The sequence below is a fragment of the Hordeum vulgare genome, chromosome 7H (genome assembly GCF_904849725.1).
Source record: "Hordeum vulgare subsp. vulgare chromosome 7H, MorexV3_pseudomolecules_assembly, whole genome shotgun sequence".
NCBI classification, from domain to species: Eukaryota; Viridiplantae; Streptophyta; class Magnoliopsida; order Poales; family Poaceae; genus Hordeum; species Hordeum vulgare.
In genome coordinates this window covers 625,169,693-625,183,138 of record NC_058524.1, presented here as the reverse complement: position 1 = coordinate 625,183,138, position 13,446 = coordinate 625,169,693, and the positions used below count along the sequence as shown (strand labels likewise).

Below are 13,446 nucleotides of genomic sequence, written 5' to 3'. Positions count from 1 at the left end.
GCCATTTCTTCCGCGTGTCTCCTCCCAATCTCATCATGCCATCATTTTTGTATACCCGATTTTTCTCTTTAGTTTTGATGACTTCTTAGATGTCTTCAAACCCTGCCCTAACTCTTTAGTCCGAAAGTATATCTGAAAGAAAATATAGTCTCCAAGAATAAGTAACATCTTTGCACACTATCCATTTCCAATAGGCTAACAAAACGTCCCCTCACCCCAAACCGTCCCTCCCCTTTGTGCTATCGCGATCATATATTTCCGCTATCATGATCATATATAGATGTTAACAATCATATGTACCAAAATTCAAGCCAACCAAGTGGACACAAAAATTGTATGATTTGAACACCAATCTAAAAGAAACCTAGAAATTAAGAGAATCATTGTGGAACTTCATTGTATCCATACCCCGAAAGTCCACGTGCATGAGAATAGAGACAATCTACTTTAAAACAATGGGTGCTTAATCTGTATTGGTCCTTGCGCAGATGGATAACTAATCCTCTAATGGATATATTAACAATTCAAACTTGAGAAAGAATAGATACATAGGGAGGGTAATAACTGACCAAATGTTTTGTATAGTAGACTATCAAAAGTACCTATCCCTATGCGGCTATGCAGAATCAACTCGGTTCAATCAATGACCGAAGGGAAAAGAGTCCATCGATACAGCAGAAGCAATGCAATTGAAGCTGGAGCAAAAGCACAACTAGATAATCACATCAAACAATTAGCTTGTGGAGAACTGTCAATACTTCCACATCAGTTATTAAAGATGTCTGACAGAAACAAATGTTCTTGGTTGTAGATTTTCTGAAATAAGGAGTAACAATTAATCAATGATGATGAAGCTACCGACGGTATCATCTTTATTACCTTACACTGACCCATACTAAGTAAACTCACCAGGAAATGAAAGAGCGTATTTGGGCTCTATGAATCAATATTCTTAAATAGAAAACAAATATAAGTTTGAGTGAGAAATGAATACTTCTCTACATTTAGTTTTGTACAAAGATGAAAAAGGAAACATATAGGTATGTGGCATATTAGTCTCTTTGGGTGGTCACTGAATGTCTGAAACATGTTCTCTGATATTCCATCTTGCAAATCAGTCTAAAATTTTGACTCTAATGCAACATCTAAAATCCTGGTTGATGGAACTCCTTCATATATATATGCATCTAATACTCCTAACATCAACTGTATTGAAAGTAACAGTCCCATGTTATATGCAAAACAAATTGCAGAGTGCAGATCCATCATGAAAGTAGTTTTCTCTCTGTATGTTTCTCTTAAAACTAAGCAAGATACAAAAAGAAGGAAATAAATGCTTCTGATTAGGAAAATGACGCACCAGGGGGAGTATATAGACACAAAAGATCAAACGATGCAAAATAACTGGAGGAACACAATATGAATCCCGAGATCAGCTACATTGTTACCAGGATGATTCTCGCGGTGACAGGTGGGCTGGTCGAGTATGTGATCGTCTTCCTAGAATCCCAGTCATCAAGGATGTCTGAATGTTCATCCTGTCATTTAATTTGGTCGATTGTTGAGCCATGAACAAAAAGTATAACTGAATAATTACACACGTCATGATTGTATTTTGATATGCTTATAAGATAACACCTGTACCTCTCACATACATCCAACTATGGGTCATCATAAGCTTCATGTTCCTGCAAAAGAATAGGAAAAACAATGAGCAATTTAATCCGAAGAAGGAGAAGATCAACAAAAACTACTAGAAATCAAAAACAGCTAGGTGCCATGTGAAGATCCTTAATCAAAAGCGAACTATATATATTAGTTCAATATAAACGGCAATGTGAAAAGCATACTTATTAGGAAGCATTAGTTAAGCTAACATATGATTTCTCCTTCCTGACTACTTTATCCTTTCACATTCAGCTCCCTGAGCTCCTCCTCTTTGTCACATGTATCTTGGAAAAGTAGTCATCATGAAAGCTTTAGATGGAGTACAAGGGGATTCCATTAGCTTTAGAAAAATTCTAGTACTCCCTCCGTCTCAAAATAAATTCTAGTACTAAGCTTGAGACAGTTATTTTGGGAGGGAAGGAGTAGAAGCGAGCGTTCCAGTAGAAGCAGATTAGTTTTGGAATCCACACCATACACAAATTAAATTCTATTTCTGTTATATAACTTATTAAATCGTAGCCGACTTCATTGCATGCTTGCAAAGGTTTCCCTTCCTTGACCAGCTACAGTCACACAATGCAAGCTCAGAGCTTGGGTTCAGAACAGCATGGGACTTCTCCTTGTGTTTCTGGCAGACCACTCTAGCACAATTGCCTTCAATTACAATATCAGAATCTGGAATTTGCAATCCCTGCTGCCATGGGTTTGGGCCGGTTTTCCACTCACTCCTCCAGTAGCGAGAGAAACTGTCCTTCCCAAAAAATTCATCCAACCAATTGTAAGAGTGAACCTTTGTACTCAACTTGTGAACCAACCAGTTTGCACGTTGGTAGATGCTTTCATCTGCCTCATTCAACAGCCGAAGTTTTAGCAGGTGGTGGTACCTCTCAATTGCTGAAGCTACCTCAGCAGTAGCCAACGGGTTGGTCTTCAAGACGCTTGTCCATGCCCCTGGAAGATATTGAGATTAAAAAGTTGGATAAGAGAACTTATCAAATAACTTGTAACAAGTAAAATCCAGATACGGCCAGAAAAGCAAGGTACATCGACCAACCAAGTCTTGGAAACCATAGAGCTTTGAAGTAGTCTACAAAGCCAGAGCAATCAATAAAATCTTCCAGGAAGGCCTGAAATAATTCTATATCACCGTTTCTTCTGCAGATGCTGGATATTGCCTCCCCAAGTCGTTTAGACATCATTGAATGCCTCTCAAAATCTGAACACTTGTTCATCAATTTTTTATGCCAAGCGTGACGGACACGCCATAAGGAAATCAACACCGGGCACAGAAACACTTCCCTGTTCAGCAAGCAACATACTCAGGCACCACAAACCCAGGAAGCAGTACACTGGCAGAGAAGCATGAGTTACCTTATAGTGCGCACATCAGTCAATGGATCATCAATAATGAAGCCGCCAACTGCCATGTCGGGCCTTTTGTACGAACTCGGTCATATAGAGCACCCATCCATCTATGTATTTCACCATGTGTAAAATTGGGAGTTATGATTCAAGCAACAGGAATTGCATTTTTCTGCTGGTCGAAAACAAGGATGCTATGTACAAGATACTGCAAAATGGCAAACAACGATACTACTATGACATCAAGCAAACTAAACAACTATGAAAAAACAAAAAATGAACCAGATGACATTGACAGACCTTTAACTTGTTTGTTCCAAACTTTGAATCGGAAGCCAGTAAACTGCGGTTGCCATACTGAATCATCTGTTGTAGCTGCCAATCTGTCTCAATGCCCAGGACAAAGGAATCATTATCGGAAAAATCTTCAAAGAAAAATACACCGTCCTGGTTATTTTCGACCCACCTGTTCACACTAACAGCATCGTCAAGCCTGTCGGTACCGTCCCCCGGCGCCACTGCCAGCGCGCCAACGTACCGGAGGAATGCCTCGCCGCGGAGCGTGTCCCTGGCGAAGCCAGCGTCCACGGCCGCGACGAACGCGCCTCTGCGAAGGCCGGAGTTTTGGAACACTTGCACCTTGGCGGCGGCGCCGCACCCGCATGAGAGGCCGGCGTCGAAGCGACGCGCGACCTCGGCCAGCGCGCCGTCCAGGGCGAGGGCGAACTTGACCTTGCAGTTGCTCCTTAGGCCGACGCCGCCGAGGCGCGGGAAGTCGTCGCGGAGCGGGGTGAGGTCCGCCGCGCCGGCCCACACGAAGGAGCCGTCGCGGCCCCGGTCGCCCGCCGCTCGCGCAGCGCGAGCCCCAACGCGTCCGCCGGGTCGAACACCTGCCCCGGTCACCGCGGGTAGCCCCTGACCTTCGCCCACACCATCCGGGGCGGCGCGAACCCGGAGCCCTCCTCCTCCTCGAACGCGCAGCCGTAGCGCGCGCCCGCGCCGCTCCTCCTCGGGCGCGGCCGGAGGCGGCTCCCTCACCCGCCGGCGGCATGGGGTGGTGTTGGCGAGCAGCATCTCCGCCACATCCGCGTGCATGTGGCGGAGCCTCTCGTCCTCGACGTTCTTGGAAGCCGCCGGGGCTCGCTCTGGCGCAAGAGAGGAAAACATGGCGTCGAGTGTTGGGAGGCCGAGCGGGGGGGGGGGGGGGAGGTGGCGGGCGAGGCAGCAGGCGGTGGGCGGGGCTGAGCAGGCGGAGGGCGGCAGGCGGGGCGAGCGGGCGGGGCGAGCAGGGGAGAGGCGGCGGGCGGGGGGAGCAGGCGGAGGGCGGGGCTGAGCAGGGGAGAGGCGGAACATGCGACGTGCGGGGCGAGCAGGCGGATGGCGGGGCTGAGCGGGGGAGAGGCGGCGGGCAGGGCGAGCGGGCGGGTGCGGAGAGGGGAGGGGAGAGGAGGCGGGGCTGAGCGGTTTACTCGGCGAAGAGAACGTGCGATGTTAACGAAGGATGTGTTAACGAAGGATTTCGTTAACGACGAGTTTAGACCATTGATTATCCAATTAAACGGTTCAGATTTTATGTTGGATCTGCCTTCTCGTCCTTTTAATAGTAGAGATAAGTCTTTTAAGAGGTTTCACTAAAAGAACTACATACGAATATATATAGATATATTTTGAAGTATAGATTCATTCATTTTGCTTCGTACGTAGCCCTTTAATAAAATCTCTAAAAAGACTTATATTTAGAAACGGAGGAAGTAATCTGCATGACTGAGTTTGCTCGCCTCCTCTTCCATGTGTTCGCTTGCCTCGTCTTCCTATGTGTTAAGATTAATTAGGGAAAATCCTCCTTTTTCCTGTAGCGACGCTTCATCCCCATGGACCCGAACCAACATCTTATTTCAAATCATCGTGCCTCTCGTCGTTGTATAAATTCTTTTTTCGTTGAGAGGAATCAATAGAGAGTTCCATTTAAATCTCAAACACGTTGTCAAAACTTGTCTACCAGAGAGAGCAAAAAGCAACATAGGAAGGGAGAAGGGAAGTAGTGCTCCCCGCCGTATTCTATGAGAACAATTCGATAAAAGAGGAATTATGCCTTGTGGACAGTGTTACTACAAACTCCATACTGAGGGAGATAACATATTTACAAACTCTGAAAAAGATGAATGGAGATATTCTAACTATCGCTGGACGCAGTAGTGAATGTTGGTACCGGACGTGTCATATTCACCGTCTCGAGTATGCTTTATTGTATCCCAACTCATCACGTACCATGATCAGTTATCGCGATATCCGTAAGAATGGTTTTTCATATTGAAACACATGAAGACAACAAAGTGGTGTATCTACTCTTTACTAAAGATCACGGATATGGCAAAATGGTACATGAGAAAATTCCTTCTCTATCGTATGGTTTGTACTATACGTACATCAAACCCGTAAACATGTTGCATATAAAGTTATTTTTCAGAATGTTAACGCATTCCAAACCTGGCATGATCGCCCAGGCCATCCCGAAATCGGGATGATGAGAAAAATTACTAGCAATTCCATTGGTCATAATTTTCTTGAGTCCAAATTTCCTCAATCTTCTAATTTTGTATGCACATCTTGTCCCACGGCAAAGATAATTCTGAGGATCTGTTTACAGCCCGTGGGGTACAAATCGCTGTCGATTATCAAGTACCTGGAACCCCTTACTGGGGATCTGTTCACGGCCCGTCATGTTGATTGCATATTCAATGAGGAACATGTTCCGGCATTAGGGGGAGATTGCAAGTACCAGAAAGAATGCTAGAAATTGATTGGAATGATCATGCCATTTCATCCTCTGATCCACGTACCCATGAGACTGAACTTCAAGTTCAGAAGATCATTAATTTGCAACATCTTGCAAATAATCTGAAAGATTCAATTACTGATCTGAAAGGTGTTACAAAATCCTTAAATCCGGCCAGCAATGGACTAGAAAGAGGGGAGGTACAAATAAAAACCACTCGACTCCCTGTTCCTAAAAAGTGAGGGAGTAGTTCGCCCTCTGACTTGGAGAAAGCTTCTATCAAGCAGCAAATGAAATCGAGGAGAAAAACATGAGAGTCAGTAAATGCAGGTCAACTCAATGTTGACAAATACCTCATGGGTAGTATACACCCAGTGAAAGGGCAACCTCCACAACCTAGCTCCAGTGTGGTTTTAATTGGTAGCTTCACAAACTGGTTGGAACATCGTAACACCCAGACTCAATTGTATTGGGAAATCACGAACAGTCTCTTGGGGTGCAGGAAATTTTCATCAACTATGTTGATTCTCGAGAATCATTTGACCGTAAGACTATGACTATCGACATATTTTTTTCTGAAAAGATTGCGGATGCCCTTCTCACTGATCATGATCCAAGGTCTATCGTTGAGTGCCAAAGGTGCTCCGACAGGCCTAAGTGGAAGGATGCAATCCAAGCAGAAATTGCCTCGCTTAACAAAAGGAAGGTATTCGTTGAAGTAATACCTACACCTCCCAATGTTTTCCCTGTGGGATTCAAATGGGTTTTTCTCCGGAAACGGAATGAGAACAATGAGGTGGTGAGATATAATGCAAGGCTGGTAGCAAAAGGTTTCACGCAGAAACCCGACATTGATTTCAATGAAACATACTCTCCAGTAATGAGTGGAACCATTTTCCGATATCTTATATCTTTGTGAGTGCAAAATCGTCTATCCATGCAGTTGATGGATGCCATGATCACATATCTTTATGGGTCACTAGATTCGTACATATATATGAAGGTTCCTGACGAAATCTTTGTCTTGAATAGAAGTGCAAATCGCAACATGTATTGTGTAAAGCTGAATAAGTCATTATATGGCTTAAGGCAGTCAGGATAGATGTGGTACAACCGACTCAGTGAGTTCCTTCTTCAGAAATGTTACTCCAATGGTGATGATTGCCCATGCGTCTTCATCAAGAAGTCCTCTACATGCTTTTGCATCATTTCTGCGTATGTTGATGATCTCAACATCATTGACAACACACAAGATATTGATGAAGCATGCAATCACCTAAAGATGAAATTTGAGATGAAGGATTTGGGTAAAACCAAATTTTTCTTAGGTATACAACTTGAGCACCTTCCCACATGAATCATGGTACACCAAGCTGCCTATATCCAGAAAATATTGGAGAAATTGAATATGGACAATCCTATCCATCTAAGACTCCTATGGAGGTTCGGTGTCTAGACGTAGAGAAAGATCTATTCAGGCCAAGGGATGATGGAGAAGATGTGTTGGAACCTAAAGTTCCATACCTAAGTGTCATTGGAGCGCGTATGTATCTTGCAAATTGCACAAGACATGATATTGCCTTTGTAGTGAATCTACTTGCTAGACACAACACAACTCCAACCAAATGTCAATGGTCTAAAGTGAAGAATATCTTTCGATATCTCCAAGGCACAAAGGATTTTTGTCTATTTTTCTAGTTCCAGAGAAATCTGAACTCTGATATGAATGGATATGCAGATGTTGGCTATTTGTCTGATCCCCATAATGAATGATCATATACCAGCTTTGTGTTCCTACATGGTGGTACTGCTATACAATGGAGTTCTTCAAAACGGACTATGGTGGCAACATCTACAAATAATTCGGAAATAATTTCATTATTTGAAACATCATGTGAATGTGTATGGCTTCGCAGAATGATAAACCACATACAACAGTCATGTGGAATTGGTTCGATAGAATCACCCACCATCATCTATGAGTATAATGCGGCCTGTGCTACACAGATGCAAACAGGATACATCAATTGTAATATAACTAAGCATATTTCTCGTAAGTGTCGCCCCCATAATCTTTAGAAAAGCTGGAAAATAAGCATCTTGCAAGTCAAATCATGCAACAACCTTGCTGATTTATTTAATAAGTCTCTACCAAACTCAACATTTCAGAAATATGTTCATGAAATTGGTATGTGATGTCTACTACGCAACCTTCTCCTTGTAGACGTTGTTGGGCCTCCAAGTGCAGAGGGTTGTAGGAAAGTAGCAATTTTCCCTCAAGTGGGTGACCTAAGGTTTATCAATCCGCGGGAGGCGTAGGATGAAGCTGGTCTCTCTCAAGCAACCCTGCAACCAAATAACAAAGAGTCTCTTGTGTCCCCAACACACCTAATACAATGGTAAGTTGTATAGGTGCACTAGTTCGGCGAAGAGATGGTGATACAAGTGCAATATGGATGGTAGATATAGCTTTTTGTAATCTAAAATTACAAAAACAGCAAGGTAACAAATGGTAAAAGTGAGCACGAACGGTATTGCAATGCGTGGAAACAAGGCCTAGGGTTCATACTTTCACTAGTGAAGTTCTCTCAACAGTGATAACATAATTGGATCATATAACTAGCCCTCAACATGTAACAAAGAGTCATTTCAAAGTCACTAATAGCGGGGAACAAACGAAGAGATTATTGTCGCGTACGAAACCACCATAAAGTTATTCTTTCTGATCGATCTATCATAGAGTTCGTACTAGAATAACACCTTAAGATACATATCAAACAAGACCCTAATGTCACCTAGATACTACATTGTCACCTCAAGTATCCGTGGGCATGATTATACAATATGCATCACATAATCTCAGAATCATCTATTCAACCAACACATAGAACTTCAAAGAGTGCCCCAAAGTTTCTACTGGAGAGTCAAAACGTGTGCCAACCCCTATGCATAGGTTCCCAATGTCACGAACCCGCAAGTTGATCACCAAAACATACATCAAGTACTCACATGAATCCACGTGTGCCAACCCATATGCATAGGTTCCCAATTGTCACAAACCCGCAAGTTGATCACAACAGATAGACACGTGCAAGACATACGTCAAGTGTTCTCAAAGACTCAATCTAATAAGATAACTCCAAAGGGGAAACTCAATTCATTACAAGAAGGAGAGGGGGAAGAACATCATAAGATCCAACTATAGTAGCAAAGCCCATGGTACATCCAGATCAAGACATCTCAAGAACACGAGAGAGAGAGAGAGATCAAACACATAGCTACTGGTACATACCCTCACCCCCGAGGGAGAACTACTCCCTCCTCATCATGGAGATCGCCGGGATGATGAAGATGGCCACCGGAGATGGATTCCCCCTCCGGCAGGGTGCCGGAACGGGCTCCAGATTGGTTTTTGGTGGCTACAGAGGCTTGCGGCGGCGGAACTCCCGATCTAGGTTTCTTTTTGGGGGTTTCTGAATTTATGGCGGTGGAATTGCGTCAGTTGGGCCCACGAGGAGGTCACAAGCCTGCGCGCCACCACGGGGGGGGGGGGGGGGGGGCGGAGTGAGGGCTTGTGACTCCCTCGTGGCCCATATGGCCTTCTCCCAAAGCTTCGGGGGTCTCTTTTGGTCCAAAAAAATCATCGTATAGTTTCATTCCATTTGGACTCCGTCTGTAAATGGGCCAAAAACAGGGAAAAACAGAAACTGGCACTTGGCACTGAGTTAACAGGTTAGTCCCAAAAAAGATATAAAATAGCATATTCATGCATATTAAACATCCAAAGTTGACAAGATAATAGCATGGAACCATCAAAAATTATAGATACATTGGAGACGTATCAAGCAACCCCAAGCTTAACTCATGCTCGTCCTCGAGTAGGGAAGTGATAAATAATGAATTTTTGATGTTGTATGCTACCTAGCATAGTTGTCCTTTGTAACTTCTCTCACGTGACATGAATGTTCAGATCCGTTAGATTCAAAACAATAGGTTGCTATTGACATGGAAACAATAATAATTCAAGCAAACTAGCAAGGTAATCATGAACTTTCAAAATAACAAGGCCAAAATAAAGTTATCCCTACAAAAGCATATAGTCTGGCTATGCTCTATCATCATTGCACAACGAATTTAAATCATGCACAACCCCGGTATTGGCCAAGTAATTGTTTCACACCTTTACTTTCCCAAACCTTTTCAACTCTCACGCAATACATGAACGTGCGCCATGGTTATAGCACTATAGATGGTGTGGAGTGTGGTGGAGGTTGCAAGACAAAAAGGAGAAGATAGTCATATTAACTAGGCATATCAATGAGCTGTGGAGATGCTCATCAATAGATATCAATGTGAATGAGTAGGGATTGCCATACAAATGATGCACTAGAGCTAAGAGTATGTGAAAGCTCTTAAAGAAAACTTGTGGGTGTGCATCCAACTTGCTTGCTCACGAAGACCTAAGGCAATTTTGAGGAAGCCTATTATTGGAATATACAAGCCAAGTTATATAATGAAAATTTCCCACTAGCTATATGGTGGTGACAAAACGAGAGACTCTCAATCATAAAGATCATGGTGCTTAATATGCACAAGTGTGGAAAAGTGGTAGCATTGTCCCTTCTCTCTTTTTCTCTCATTTATATATATATATATATATATATATATATATATATATATATATATATATATATATATTGTGGGTTCTTTTGCCTCTTTTTTTTTGGTGGGCATCTTTGGCCTCTTTTATTTCCTCACATGGGACAATGCTCCATCAATGATGATCATCACACTTTCAACTCAAAACTTAGAGCAACGATGACTCTATATGGAATGCCTTCGGTAGTGTACCGTGACAATGATCTAGCATGGCATAGACATTAATGGAAACATCATGCTAGCTATCTTACGATCATGCAATGGCAATGTAGACGTGGTGGCACATGTCATGGTGGTAGTTGCATGGCAATATATCTCGGAATGACTTTGAAAAAGCCATAGTAGGTAGGTATGGTGGCTGTTTTGAGGGAGGCTAATGGTGGGTTTTGTGCACCGGCGAAAGTTGCACGGCACTAAGAAGATAGTGATGGTGGAAGGTGAAAGTGCATCTAAACCATGGACTCAACATTAGTCATGAAGAACTCATATACTTGTTGCAAAAGTTTTATTAGTAATTGAAACAAAGCATTCAACGCATACTCCTAGGGGAAGGGTTGGTAGGTATAAACCATCGCGCGATCCCGACCGCCACACAAAGGATGGCAATTATCAATAGACTAATCATGCTCAGACTTCATCACATAGCGGTTCACCATACGTGCATGCTACGGGAATCACTAACTTCAACACAAGTATTTCTAGATCCACAACACCTTACTAGCATAACTTCAATATTACCACAACCATATCTCAAAATTAATTGAGAGGAATCAAACTTCTCTAACTATTCAATGCACATGAAGGTGGAAGTTTTCGTATCCCTTTGGATAACTACCCCTTTTGAGACTACTTTCAAAGCATAGATCAACTACCAAGCCACGCACCTCTGCGCTCTACAAGATATAAGTGAAGCACATAGAGCAAAAGTATCTAGCTCAAAAGGTATAAGTGAAGCACATGTGAGCTGAATTGTCTACCAAAGGATATAAGTGAAGCTCGACAAAATCACGGTGAGTGCATGTCTCTCTCTCTAGGTGTGCAGCACGGATGATTGTGACACAACAAAAATAAAAGACTCCTATGATACAAGACACTCCAAGCAAAACACATAACATGTGGTGAATAAAAATATAGCCCCAAGTAACGTTACCGATGGATTGAAGACGAGAGAGGGGATGCCTTCTCGGGGCATCCCCAAGCTTAGGATTTTACGGCATCCTTGAATATCTTGGGGTGCCTTGGGCATCCCCAAGCTTGAGCTCTTGCCACTCTTTATCTCTTTGTCCATAAGAACTTCACCCATCACAACACGAAACTTAAACAGAAACTCGTGATATCATTAGTATAAGAAAGCAAATCACCACTTCCTTAGGTACTGTAGCAAACTTAAATTCTACTTATGTTGGTGTTGGGTTTCTGTATTTTCACTTTTCTATGGCTAGCACCCTCCGATTCTATCCATAGTTTCATCAAAATAAGCAACCAACTCAACAAAAACAGAATCTGTTAACAGCAGACCTGTCTGTAGCAATCTGTATACTTCGTATACTTCTGGTACTTCATAAAATCTGCAAAATTACGACAGTCTGAATAAATTGCATAGAAAGAAGCAGCAAAAAGAATCAACTCAAAATCTCTTACAGAATAAAAATGAAAATTATTTTTGTGAGCAGAAAGTTTCTGTCTTTTTCTAGCATGATCAAACAATCATCACCAAGACTAATCATAACGGTTTTGCTTGGCACAAACACAAAAAGAAACACAAAAAACACAATCATAACAGAATTATGATGGTGTGGAGAAAACAAAACAGGAAGCAAAAATCAAAGAAAAATTTATTCATTGGGTTGCCTCCCAACAAGCGCTATCGTTTAACGCCCTTTGCTAGGCATTGATTTCAAGGATGCTCACATAAAAGGTAAGGATTGAAACACAACGAGAGCATCATGGAGCAAATGGCATAAGTAGAATTGGAGCAAGCCACATTTAAGTCTAACCCACTTCCTATGCATAGGGATTTTGTGATCAAACAATTTATTGGAGCAAGAATCAACTAGCATAGGAAGGCAAAACAAGCATAGCTTCAAAAATTTCAACATATGGAGAGGAAGCTTGATACTATTGCAATAAGTAGAAGCATATGGTCCTCTCTCATAGTAATTTTCAGTAGAATCATGAATGAATTCAACAATATAACCAGCACCTAAGGCTTTCTTTTCATGATCTACAAGCATAGGAGTTTTACTACTCTCCACATAAGGAAATCTATTCTCAAGAATAGTAGTGGGAGTATCGTAAAAGACTTGAGAACTACAAATTGTGTCCACAATGAAAAAGCAAGGTTTGGCAAAGGGGTTTTCGAGAGTATGACAAGTTTTATCATCCCTCTTCTTCAAAGCATAAGTATCCTCCCAATAATCATCATAGATAGGGGGCATGCTTTCATCAAAATGATTTTGATCATTCAAAGTGGAAGAACTAAAAAAGATCATCTTCATCAAATATAGCATCCCAAGCTTGTGGCTTTGCATATCATTAGCATCATGGGTATTCAAAGAATTCATGCTAAAAACATTGCAATCATGCTCACCCTTCACATATTCTATGCCAAGCATTCTATGTAATTCTTCTTTCAGCACTTGAGCACAATTTTCCTTCCCATCATGCTCATGAAAGACATTGAAAAGATGGAGCATTTGAGGCATCCTCAATTCCATTTTTTTGTAGTTTTCTAGCGAAAGAACAAGAAACAAAAAGATTCAATTGCAAGATCTAAAGATATACCTTCAAGCGCTAACCTCCCCGGCAACGGCACCAGAAAAGAGCTTCATTGACGGGATGTTGGTGCCGCTTACCTAGCCTCCCCGGAAACGGCGCCAGAAAAGAGCTTGATGTCTACTACGCAACCTTCTCCTTGTAGACGTTGTTGGGCCTCCAAGTGCAGAGGGTTGTAGGATAGTAGCAATTTTCCCTCAAGTGGG

At 42.3% G+C, this 13,446-nt stretch overlaps 1 long non-coding RNA gene and 1 pseudogene across 1 annotated transcript; both read right to left on the bottom strand.

Moving 5' to 3' along the window:
- Positions 1 to 789: 789 nt before the first annotated feature.
- LOC123411214 lies at positions 790 to 1,689 on the bottom strand. The gene is made up of 3 exons (XR_006613200.1): positions 1,645 to 1,689; positions 1,441 to 1,538; positions 790 to 816 (listed from the first exon to the last, which is right to left on the bottom strand). It is a non-coding gene; the product is annotated as an uncharacterized LOC123411214 (long non-coding RNA).
- Positions 1,690 to 2,176: 487 nt separating this feature from the next.
- On the bottom strand, positions 2,177 to 4,383 carry LOC123409611 (annotated as a pseudogene).
- Positions 4,384 to 13,446: the final 9,063 nt, after the last annotated feature.